The sequence below is a fragment of the Perognathus longimembris genome, chromosome 19, assembly GCF_023159225.1.
Source record: "Perognathus longimembris pacificus isolate PPM17 chromosome 19, ASM2315922v1, whole genome shotgun sequence".
NCBI lineage: Eukaryota > Metazoa > Chordata > Mammalia > Rodentia > Heteromyidae > Perognathus > Perognathus longimembris.
In genome coordinates this window covers 35,853,752-35,866,841 of record NC_063179.1, presented here as the reverse complement: position 1 = coordinate 35,866,841, position 13,090 = coordinate 35,853,752, and the positions used below count along the sequence as shown (strand labels likewise).

At 39.6% G+C, this 13,090-nt stretch overlaps 1 protein-coding gene and 1 long non-coding RNA gene across 5 annotated transcripts in view; both read left to right on the top strand.

Annotated features, from left to right (window-relative positions):
- The window catches only part of Pde4d (phosphodiesterase 4D), a 1,139,603-nt gene that overhangs the window by 667,688 nt on the left and 458,825 nt on the right, over positions 1 to 13,090 (top strand). The window lies entirely within an intron of this gene.
- On the top strand, positions 4,169 to 9,715 carry LOC125367633. Its single transcript, XR_007214113.1, has 3 exons — positions 4,169 to 4,366; positions 4,954 to 4,957; positions 9,703 to 9,715. It is a non-coding gene; the product is annotated as an uncharacterized LOC125367633 (long non-coding RNA).

Sequence of the window (13,090 nt, the reverse complement as noted above, 5' to 3'; positions counted from 1 at the left end):
CACTAAAAATGCTTAGAAACTCAGAAGCATCGTATATTTAGGGGTACCTGCATATATATGTATTTATATAGTATATATGTGTGTATATACATGTATATATGAAATTTATTTTATTGTCTTCAATTTGAATCTCTAATACTTAGTGGGGCTGCCTGGCAATAATCATTTGTGATGTTATTAAATGGATGAATGAATAAACTTGGTATAAAAAGAAACAGTTGGGGTTTTTTATTCCCAATCGTGTGTGTGTGTGTGTGTGTGTGTGTGTGCATTCATTCCATTTGGAACACTTCTTATTTTGGTAAACTTCTTTAATCAAAATTCACACTGAGAACCCAAAAGAAATATGATGCTTAAAAATAATCTTTTTACTAAATAGAGATTTGTATGCTAAAAATTTGTTAGAAATTGGTTCTACTGTACTTTGTTATCTAAGGAATCCCACTCTGCTTCTATTTCTGACTAATAGTAAAACTGCCTGGAGAGTGATTGCTAAAGTACAATATTTGGAGTGTTTTTCAGTGCTCTATTGTGATACTGAAATAAATAACATTCTGAGTTTTAACTTGTTATTAAGTACTCAGCCTTTCCTCCAGTGACTATTGGGAGGCTGAATACAATGGGAGGGAAAGTAGATTTTTAAAAATGCTTTGCCTCACTCTTGCTTAACCTGGCAGACGTCAGGAGCTTCTAAGAGGGAACATATTTTATTTGCCTTACACCACCTGAAGACTTGGCCAATTACTGCTATTTGTTTAATGTTGGTGTTGACATAGTACTTTTTCCCCCCGAGGAGCTCCAGGTGCTTTATAAAATTAGTCAGCAATTCACATCACAGCCTTTACGCCTGAGTGTGCACGGGGAAAATAATGATCCGCGGAACCTCAAGCCATCCCTAACTCATATTTCTGTTTACCAAGTAAAACAAAACACGTATGTCCAGTTCCCGGAAGAGCAAGTAGCCAAAAGTTCTATTGAGATAAGTTTGAGAGTTTCTCTCGCACACAACCAGGTACATTTTTGTAAGGAAAATTTACTCCGTCTCCCACTTAGCTAAAACTCATTCCAGTCGGTTCTAGAGCCCATGCCTGGCCCAGTAGCAAACTTGCCTTCTGCATGCCTTTCCTCAAATGTCTTGTACATAATGAAACAAAAACCATCAAACACAAATATTCTGTATTCTTTTTTCTGCACTAATATTCTTGATTGCACACAGGTTGAAAATCTTATTTTTAAATTAATTAATACTTGACTCCTTCCCACCAAATCACATCTTTTATTTATGTAGACAGTTGGTAATTTGTATTGAATTTGAATCTCAAATACTTAGTAGGGTGCCTGGCACATAATAGGACTACAGTAGCCCTTTTTAGAAAGAAAGGAAGAGAGAAAGATGGGGGAAGAAAGAAGGAAGGAAGGAAGATGATTTGCCTTAATATAACAGGAAACAATTGAAGTCCCTTAATTCTCAATTAAATGTAAAGGGAGTAAAGACTAAGCATCATATCAATTTTTTACTATGTTCTCTAATGTTGAAAAGATCTATGAAATGATCGATAAGGTGACTTAGAATATTAGTTAGAGTTTCCTCTCTCATTAATTCCAAGTTAGAGAAACCAAATTTCAACAGATGTAAACAAATGTAAAAGCAGTTTTAGAGTCTTCTAACTGGGAAATGTAAGGGTGAAGCTTGCTCTCATAGTTGCAAGGCTGTTTCAGTCCCTCTCATGAGGTGATTAGGATATTTGTCTGTCTTTTCTTGTTCGTTTTGTTTTGTTTTGTTTGGCCAGTCTTAGGCCGTGAACTCAGGGCCTGAGCACTGTCCCTGGCTTCATTTTTGCTCAAGGCTAGCACTCTGCCACTTGAGCCACAGCGCCACTTCTGGCCGTTTTGTGTATATGTGGTGCTGAGGAATCGAACCCAGGGCCTCTTGTATACGAGGCAAGCACTCTTGCCACTAGGCCATATCCCCAGCCCTGTCTGTCTTTTCTTGTTCTCTCATATCTCTGCCTCCCTATTTCTGCCTCTTAAACTTTCCCTATATGGTGGCAAAGAAAACTAAAGCAACATCAGGCATAAATGCCCCCTTCCTGTGCAGTAATTCCAGACACATGAGAGCAACTATTTTCCAGTAAGTAATTCCAAGCTGACTTGAAATGTGCAGACTTGGATTAAGCTTATTCCAGGCAGAGTGCATAGTGATAGACAGGCCTTTGTGAGTTTGACTCTGGGACATCAGTCCCATTCCTTGGAGAATGATGGGCCAAAGGAAATACTGAGTTCTATTATCAAAATGATGGGACAAGTATGGCCTACTATTGTCAGCTATGTTGTATAGTATGAGAAAGGCATGTTTTGTCTTAGCTTTAACACCTGTCATTTTACCAACTAAGTATTTCCTCATCTTGGGCTACTCATTCAATATTGGTTCAGATAGTTACAAAAGTATTTCACTGGATTCAGGAATTACACGGTTGAATCAACACAGTGTTAAAAAAATAAAAGCATAGTCAATGAGCATTATAATGTAGTGTCTTCATCAAGGCATTATATTGTGGTTCAAATTTCCTTTTGCTTTTTTTCTCCTCTCAAATTGTGATTTTCTTTTCTAAATTGTTCCAGGTAAAAAATGTGACACATAGAAAAAGGGATGGCTTTCTTAAGAAATCCTTTTTTCAGCAGCCAGTTAAATTGGATTTGAAATGGGTCTCCTACTGATATGCAAATCCAATTGATAAGAAGTTTCCTTCTGGGCTGGGGAGATGGCCTAGTGGCAAGAGCGCTTGCCTCGTCATGAGGCCCTGGGTTCGATTCCCCAGCACCACATATACACAAAATGGCCAGAAGGGGCGCTGTGGCTAAAGTGGCAGAATGCTAAAGAAGTTTCCTTCTTTTTCCAGGAATTGGTTTTGCATTTGGAGAGAAAAAAAGACAAAGCACATGTATTTCAACAAGTTACAGTGCTCTACTCAATTTATAAAAATTAAATATAACATGGCTCAAAACTATAGTGTGGTTTGGGGGAGGAGGGTATGTGTGAGACAGAGAGAGAGAGAGAGAGAGAGAGAGAGAGAGAGAGAGAGAGAGAGAGAGAATGTTTGAAGTCTCAGAGCCTTGCAGTCACTTCAGCCATACCCACAACTCCCTTTGCTTCTGTTTTTTTTTTTTATTTTGCATTTATTTTTTAGGGTTCACTTAAAGTTTTTTTCAAGTTCTGTTTGTGATGATCACACTTTGGGAAAGACTCATGTTTATTGTATTATATTGGTTATCATGACTTGGATTTTCTAAATAGTATCTTTTGTTGTACAAAGGAATTGCCATTGAACTACCAGTTTATGAATGCAGCACATCTTGAGCAATGTCACCCTTTCACCCACCCCTTACCTCACTTTTCTAAACTTCTTTAGGATATGTATTGGTTTTTTTTTTTTTTTGCCATTTAACAAAGCAGTTTATATGTACAGTGCATCCTGATCTTTATCATCCCTTCAATGTTTCCATCCTCTTTGACTTCCTCACTTTCCTTTTTGCTTTGTTTTTTAGTTTTGTGGCACCTACAATGAATTCTTGATTGCATTCTCCTCCCTTTCCCCTTTCATTCATCGTCCCTTCTCCCCTGTCACCCCACCTCCAGAAGCCCCCATTTCCTGGCTTTGGCTTAGTCTTTCTAAAGAATTATACTACTTGACTCTCCATAGAGTCTATTATACTTCAGCTAATTCACTTGCAATGGCTTGCATACCACCTAGTGTGTTTACTTTTAGATTTATAGGCACATTCTACTTAGCACAAATTAGGGAAACCATGCAACCTGTTTCTCTGGTTCTGGCTTACTTCATTTAATATAATTTTTCCAAGTCTATCCATTTCCTATGAATAGTACTATATCATTCTTTCTGATGGGGTAACCACAATGCTCTTGTGTGTATATATACCATATTTTCTTTTTTTTTTTTTTTTTTTTGGCCAGTCCTGGGCCTTGGACTCAGGGCCTGAGCACTGTCCCTGGCTTCTTCCTGCTCAAGGCTAGCACTCTGCCACTTGAGCCACAGCGCCGCTTCTGGCCGTTTTCTGTATATGTGGTGCTGGGGAATCGAACCTAGGGCCTCGTGTATCCGAGGCAGGCACTCTTGCCACTAGGCTATATCCCCAGCCCATATTTTCTTGATCTCTTCATCCACTGAGTGGCATCTGGGTTGATTCCATGTCTCGATTATGGTAAATAGTGCTGCAGTAGTTAGGTTGGGTTTTGTGTTTTAGACTGTGCTAAACTTCAGACTTCAATCCTATCTAGGACCTCCTGAGTAGCTGAGATCATAGGCACACACTCACTATTCCTAGTAACTGTTTGAAATGGAGTTTCGTGGGGATTTTTTGTTGTTGTTGTTCAAACTAGTTTTGCTACACAGTCTTCCTGCTCTGCTCTCTACCTCCATAGTAGGCGGGATTATAAGTGTGAGCCACCTTTCCTAGCTATAATTTGATTTTTATGGGTCCTTTGCACTTTTGACTTTGTGGGTCTCCTCTCCTATAATAGAAAATTAATTACATTGATAGCTGCAAAAAATAATATAATCTGAGTCTTATGAGATTCAACTTTCTTCTAATGAAAAGAAATTCAGGTATTTTATGGACTTTTAGAAAATTTGAAATGCAAAGTGGTTAAGGTGAAGCTGTAAGCTAGGATGGATTTGGTGCATCAAACCATTTTTTTCTCTACTGGTTGTTCATCTTCCTAGTTCAAGTGTGTTTTTCTCACTTAACATCAGTTGCTATGAGTAGAATAAGCGGATACACAGGGTGAGGTCTCAGAAAAGGAGCTGGGAGAGGGAGGTATTCCATTGTGTCCACAAGGCTGCACCTCAAAATCTTCACATTTAGCACCTGGAGTCTTCCCATGGGATTTGAAGCTATTTTACTTAGTTTGCAAAATATTCATATTCTTCCAAGATTTGTATTTTTCAATGAATGATGCTGAGAAGGGAAAGATGATTATAGTTTCATTGTGACTATATTTACATTGTGACTTTGTACAATAAAGAAAAGCTAGAATTTTTCATGCAGAGAGCACTTAGAATTTCACTCAGTATATTTCTTTGAAATATTGATGTTGAAGTGCTTTTCCTATATCCAGGTGAGAAAAGCCAACACACTGTGTAACAAAGTAAATGTTCATTCATGTTTGGTAAAAGCTACTGTGACTTCCACTGAGGCAGAATTTTTAGCTCCCAATACTCCAAGGTTTGGGAAAGAGAGCTAACTTGGATATACAAATTCAAACTGCACTTGTTTCCTTTTTTTTTTTTTTGGCCAGTCCTGGGGCTTGGACTCAGGGCCTGAGCACTGTCCCTGGCTTCTTCCCGCTCAAGGCTAGCACTCTGCCACTTGGGCCACAGCGCCACTTCTGGCCATTTTCTGTATATGTGGTGCCGGGGAATTGAACCCAGGGCTTCATCTACAGGAGGCAAGCACTCCTGCCACTAGGCCATATCCCCAGCCCTCACTTGTTTCTTAAGTAGCTAGTTTTGAGCTATCTAGAGAAAGAAAACTGAAGAAATGAATCTCTATACCTAGCCTTCTGCCAAAGATCACTGGCAAACATACCTGAAGGGTAATGGAATCCAATGTTTCTGGATTAAAAACCCAGCCCTATTTGTTAGATTGTTGACATTTGTTCCTTACTTTGCTGTCTCCCAGGTAACAGACTTAATTCTAGGCACTAAGGATGAAAAAACGAATAAGATGTACTATCTGGGCTGGGCGGGATGGTACGCACTACTAATCCCAGCATGTAGGAAGAGAGAGGTAAAAGGATTGTGGTTGGAGCCTAATGTGGGCAAAACAAAACAAAACAAAAATTAAAAGTTAGTGAGACCCTATCTCAAAAAAAAGAAGTAGATGTTATAGTATAAAACTGTATTCCTGGATATAAAAGGATTACTTTTTTGCCTTGGCAAAAGAGAGAGAAAGAGAGAGTGAGAGAGACTGAAAAAAAAATAATGTTAAAGGGACTGATTGGTTTAATTGACACAGTGCCTGCCTAGGAAGCCGGAAGCATTAAGTTCAAATCCCAGTGGCAAGAGGAGGGGAAAAAAAAGCACAAGGGGTTCCCTACCTTAAGGAAGAAACTTAACAGAAACTTAAGAAACTGAAAAGTTACCAAAAAAAAAAAAAACCCAAAAAGATAAAAATACAGGGAATGAGCTAGAGCATAGTGATGCTTCTGATGTATTTTTACTTTTTGCTTGTTTCTTTATATATGATAAAAAAATTATTTAGAAGAATGCTAGTTTTTTTGTAATATTGTAAAGGTGATGTACAGAAGAGCTACAGTGACATAATTCAGGTAATGAATACATTTACTTTTTGAACAATGTCATTCCCTCCTTCATTCTCTCCCAATTTTTCCCTTCCCATTTTCCCTCCCCCCCCAAAGTTATATAGTTAGTTAATTTCCAATATAGCGGGTTTCACTGCTGAACTGGGTCACTCTTTGTCCCACTGTTACTGTGCTTCCCCTTCCCCTCCCCAAATCAGATAAACTTATACACAAGAAAAAGGATACAGAAATAAATTAAAAAAAAAAACAGCAAGAGGAGGGAATTAACCAAAGAAAAAAGGAAAGAAGAAAAAAAATGAACCTCAAACAGTACAATAAAAAAAACCTCTTGCATTTCTTGGGACTCATTTTGATAAGCATCATTTTATATGATCTCAGGCACATAGTTATTGAGACCTTGTGGTCCTCTCCTAAGAATATTCTTCTTTGGGCTGGGAATATGGCCTAGTGGCAAGAGTGCTTGCCTTGTATACATGAAGCCCTGGGTTCAATTCCCCAGCACCATATATATAGAAAATGGCCAGAAGTGGCGCTGTGGCTCAAGTGGCAGAGTGCTAGCCTTGAGCAGAAAGAAGCCAGGGACAGTGCTCAGGCCCTGAGTCCAAGGCCCAGGACTCGCAAAAAAAATAAAAAGAATATTCTTCTTTGTTCTTATTATGTGAATGTTTAGATTGCTGTTTATTTAATTATATTCAAGTGTAATTATTTGTAGAAACTGCTAGTTTTAAAAACCATCTCCACACGTTTTGTGTTGTTTTGTTTTTCCTTTTCTGGGTACAAAAGAACTCAAAAGCCAAAATTGAAGAAGACACCCTGAATGAAAGAGACAAGACTATAGCTAAATACTTTATAGTTTTTATAAGAGCTTGCTAATATAGCCATATGTATCATTATTTTAGCCTACATATAGAAGGAGAGGCTCTGTCTACTACTCTATAATTAAGTTTGCATAAACACAGCCATGCAATATGTTTTTAAATAATATTTTGGTTAGAGGTCAGAACTTTGAGTATTTTAAAATATTTAAAATTATCTTTTAATCATTGTACCTAGGGGTTTTCATTCAACAAATCAGTTTATCTTCATCAGTGTATCTTGATCAGTGTTACCCCTTCCATTGTTTTCTCTCATCTTTTGAACTTTTATATTTCTATGTACATATTTTGTTGAGACACGGGAAATGATAGGAAATAAAGTACTGCATGTCAAAATCATTAGTCTGGTAAGTAAACTTATTCTGGGTAATATCACGTAATCTCATCCTGGGAGACTGTGCCCTGGGAGACTATGTTCTAGCTGTACATGGGTGATTTGGGATTGAGTGACATTTAGGGTCTACATTAACACATCATGTGACATCATGTGAAAAAGCACTTGCTAAATCAGCTTCCAAGCAAGTCACTTTCCCATGGTGTTCATGGTAGACATAGCCTCTGATTAATAAATCAGATCTCCTAGGGCGCTATGGGGCATAGGAATCTCCCTGAGGTTCTGAAGGAAACTAGTAGTGACAGATTCCTTGTTTTGGCCTTTCCTTTCTGGGCAAATAGCATCAAAGATTGTTAGCCCCATACTGACAGATTCTAAGGGTCAAATACTGCATACATAGTTCCCAAAGTCCTTCTCTAAAACCCATGTGAGAGTGGAGTGATCATTGTCACATTTTTCCTAGCCCTTCTCTCGATACCAAGCAGCTCTGACTGAATTCAAAGCAACCATGGCCTTTGGCACTCTGTTAACTTTCGCCCTCTGGCACTGGTAGAACTCACGTCAACTGGGTAATTCGATCCTTGAGATCCTCCTTTGGTGAATGACTGGAACCCAGAATTTGCTGCCAAGGGCCTGTTCCTTGTGCCTGGTTTCCTTTGGTACAGGGGTTGAATGACAAGGGTCCATTTCCAACAGTTCCCCAACTGTCACTACAGGATTGATAGTCTGCATGCCCTAGTTGTGAAGCTGGAATGTCACATTTCAATGCCACAGGCCTGGCAATGTGTCCAAATGTGTGTTTGCATTTCCAGGACTACAATTTGAACATGAATGCAGCAAACAGATAGCAAAGATGAACTGCAGCTACTGTTTCCTCCTTCAGCAGAGTGTCATGTATGTCTGTGTATTCCATATGTAAATACTCACAAAGCTTCTGTGTTCTGTATCTTTGTTACTGTTGCTGGATGTTTTCAAGTGGATTTTTTTTTTCTCTCTTAAGAAATCCCCCAAATAAATGCTGTTTACATGAAGCACTGGATGAGGGAAGCTCAGAAACTTTCCCCGTAATGAAAAGGTCTGGCTTGTGGGTGGGCGCTCTTCCATGCAGACAGAAGGGAATGTGGCTAGGCAGCCAGTAGACACATGGGCTTGTGACCACCAGAGCAGGCACCTAGCTAGAAAATCCCCACAGATGACCTTGTTCAGTTTATTGTTTTGTTTTGTTTTCCTGAATGAATTTGCAGGCCTTTGACCTCTAAGCCTATCCTAGATTCCTTTTGTGTGATTTTGACTTTGTTCTTCCCCCTCATGAATTCCTGCATAAGGACGCTATTAATACACCTTGTGCCCACTCTCACCCATGAACTAACCATGAGAGTTTGAAAATGAACTCTGCTGATCAGTGAAGAAAATCAAGGCGACCTTGATGAAGCCCTTTCTCCTGTTTGCTTCCTCTCTTCTAAGAATTTGTTTGTTTCAACAGTATTTGAGCCTCAATGAATCCACTGGGACATTTTTAACAATTAGCATGGACTCTGGGCCCTTAAAACGATTTCTGGAACACACTCTTAAAACACAGCACAATCGACTATCCTTCTCCCTCTCCTAACTTTTGGGCAGATTAATTCATTTCACCATGACAGCACCTGAATACAGAATAATTTACTTCTGTGTCACTTCATGATGAAAACCCAGCTGGCATTGGCTCAAATTCTGCAGCTGGCTATTAATTGAAGAAAACTCCTCTGTCACTCCTCAAACACAATCTGATTCAGCAGATCTCTTTTGCTTTCATCCCTTCCATTGTATCCAAAGAATCAACATAAATTCTCGTACTTGGCTGTGCTTGTTTTGGACTGTTAAATGAGCTGGCAGCTCAGGCTGATTGCATTAATGATTTCTGGGCTATTCTTCTCAATTGATTTTTATTTCTAAGAGGTTGGACTTTCATGCTGAGGTTGCCATGATGTCTCAAGAAAGGAAATATCATAGCCTTCTATGTTCTTACCTACAAAGTTAATTTCCAAACAAATTTCATCAGTTTCAAATTCAAGTACCTGTAGACCAGATGGTGGTCTTTTGAGTTTATTATCTATTTTTCTATTGTACTGGACTGTGCTTGTGGTTGTATTTAAACCAAATTTCAGAAGACATTTTTTTCCAGGAGATAGATAGATAGATGCATATATTTTTGATGAGTGCATTTTATAATTTTGAAAGTAAGAAACGACACAGCATGAAATGACACAATATGTTAAAACTATATAGCTTCTCCATAAACTGAACTTCTGTGCAGAAATGAGGGAGGAGAATTCTTTGGGGTGTGCTAAATTAGTACATCATTTTGCTCCTCACTGGACATGAGAATTTAGTTTTATTATCATGTGAAAATATGCTGTGGCATTGATGGCTCTTCTTTGCTTTCCCTATATCCTCAGTTCTGAACTTCCCAAACAATGTACTTGTTTGGTGATGAATAACTAGTCATTATACACCAAGTCTAGAAATGAACTTAAGACTGAAAAATTCTACGTTGACAGGACAGGGGATCACTGTGAATGATTCAATGAGATGTCAGCAATTAGAACCAGGAAAGAAATAAGAAACTGACAGGGGGAAAAAAATGCACTAGGTTTCTGTGAAGAGACCCGAGAGAACTGGTTTATCCCATCCGTGAAGGCTGGTCTTGTGTGTTCACTAGAGGGGTGTTATCCAGTGCTCTGTGTTGATGAGAGAGTCTGGCGTGGACAAGGCTGTCTTGGTTATAGAATGTAAAATGCTAGAAAGAGCAACAAAACATTCTGAGACTAAGGCATATCCGAATGCCCAATGTGGTAGACCTTGTGGTAGACCTTGGGGACAAAATAAATTGAGAAGAAGAATAGATCATGTGGAAGCCAGAGCTACCTTTGCACTCAGCCCCGAGTGACAGAATCTAGGAATATCTGAGGCCCTTAAGAGTTTTTCATTGGGGGGCTGGGGATATGGCCTAGTGGCAAGAGTGCCTGCCTCATATACATGAGGCCCTGGGTTCGATTCCCCAGCACCACATATACAGAAAATGGCCAGAAGTGGCGCTGTGGCTCAAGTGGCAGAGTGCTAGCCTTGAGCAAAAAGAAGCCAGGGACAGTGCTCAGGCCCTGAGTCCAAGCCCAGGACTGGCCAAAAAAAAAAAAAAAAAAGAGTCTTTCATTGGGAAGATTCCTTCACCAACCTCTGCTAGGCTGAGCTTGCTGTGAGTAGATTCAGCCAAAGGAGCTGTAAAGAACTATGATTTTCTTTATTTAAATGGATATTTTTGATTATTAATTTTAAGTAGTTGTACAAAGGGATTTGAATTCAGCATGTCAGTCTGTGAGTACGGTGTTTCTTGATCAGCATCATCCCTTGCATCACTCTCTCTCATTGTAATATGGAGGTCAGATCTGGCCAGTGAAAGAGGGCAGAAGCTGACTCCATCTCCACTATCTCCAGGGAAGCCCCATCCCAAGGTAATGGGAGTTCCTGAATCCCAAGAGATAGGGCGGGCACATGGCCTATAGGTTACTGAACCTGTCAGTCAAGTGCTTGGAACTGGGCGCTTCCTGTGACTCTGCCCTCTGACTTGACCCTGTTTAGGGGCCTGCAAGCTAGGTGCTATTACGCCTTGCCACATGTTCGAGTCAGCTCTCCATTGGAGCTGAACTGGTTTGCTGGTACTTAGAAATCTTCTGGAAGTAAGTCTCTGTGCCGCTGTCCTGTTTTGTGTTATATGTTTTTCTGAAACCTGGGACCGGTCCATCCGAACTGCCCCAATAAATCCATCTTTTTACTTGAGATTGTCTCTGAGTAGTGGGCTCCTGGAGGGATGGGGGATCCCCCCCTCGGGCCCCATTACACTCATCTCTCCCAGCCTCACCCATTCCCTCAAGTTACCTAGTTCCATATTTGCTTATAGGTTGAGAGAGGAAACCATTCATGTTAAAAAGAAAAATCAATCGCATTAGCTGCCCTAATAACTATATGTCCTTCCAACACCATTCTGAGAAAGTATTTAGCCAAAATTTTATTTTCCATATAAAAGAGGAATGAGGTAGTACATTATTGGTAATTCCTTCCCATATATAAATTGTCAGACTATTTCAATGAAAAATGTCTTACTCTTGGGCACTGTCTGAGTGTAAAAGCAGGGATTCAAATCCAAAACTTTGAAAGGAAATGTTACATAAAGTTCCACGTACCTTCTCTGTGGGGAGGGCCATTTCTGTACAGACCGATTTAGAGGAAGTGATATTTTAAAAAGCATCCTCTTACATTGTATATATTATATATTAAATATATGTATACAATGCATATACTTTACCATACTACATTATATTATAGGTACATCACATGCATTGTATCTATTTCATATTATGTAATCATTGCATATATTGCATGTCTGTCTGTCTGTCTCCCTCTCTCTGGCTTGCTCTCTAAGACTCTCGCCACCCACCCCTCCCCAATCCTTCTCTTCTCCTTCTCTCTGGAAACAATGAAACGTGAACTCAGGGCCCTGTCTTGCTAGGCAGTGTTGCTACCACTTGCATCATGTCTCTGCCTCTTTTTGTTGTTGTTCTGGCCATTTTTCATGAAAGCTCTTCTTTTTGCCCAGCCTTGCCTCAGTCCTTGATCCTTCCACCTATGCCTTCCTGTTTAGCTGGAGTTACTGCAGAGACCACCATGCCCTGCTTATCAATTAAGATGGGATCATGGTAACGTTTTATCTGGGAAGGCATTGAATTAGGATCCTCTGGAGTGAGGTGGGGCAAGAAGGAAGAGGCAATATAGCCTATGTGCTGTAAGCACTGGGCAGAAACTGACACTATGATGTAACTGAATGAGGCTTCATAGGGTAAAACTTGGATGACAATCATGGTTTTACCATATGTGAAAATCTTAGGAGATGAAACTGAGAGGAATCTAGTCTTTATTCTGAAGAAAAGGGAAGGCTCTGGAGATTTAGGATTTGGCTGCACAAAAGAGACTGGGATATTTAAGCACAAAACTGGAAGGAGGGGAACAGTAACACACTGCTACAGCAATTTAGACAAGTGCTGGTCACTTGCAAAGTAGGTGAATATCTCAGGCAACTGAGCTGGAGAATCTCCAAGAGGAGCAGATTTGGGGATGAATTTGTACATTCCACTTGGTAAAGCAGGGTTTGAGAAGCCTATAGTCGTCCAGGTACAGATGTCAAACAAACTGCTGGAAAGGTAGTACAAGCCCATTCTTCTCATGATCTGGGTGCTGGGTCTTTCTCTTGAGTTTTTCTGTTCTTATAGATGATTCCTAAGCAAAGCCCTGGAAAAAGAAAAAAAAAATAAACTTTCCAATAGTCATTGATGATGCATTTTTTAACATTTTTATTGTAATAGTTATGTACAGAGGGATTATAACATGTCAGGTATTGTGTACATATCTTTTATAACAGTGCCGCTCCCCTTCTCTCATTTTCTCAGGTCTTTTTCCCCTCCTGACGCTGCCATGCCCCCCTCCCCAATTACATAGTTCATTTTC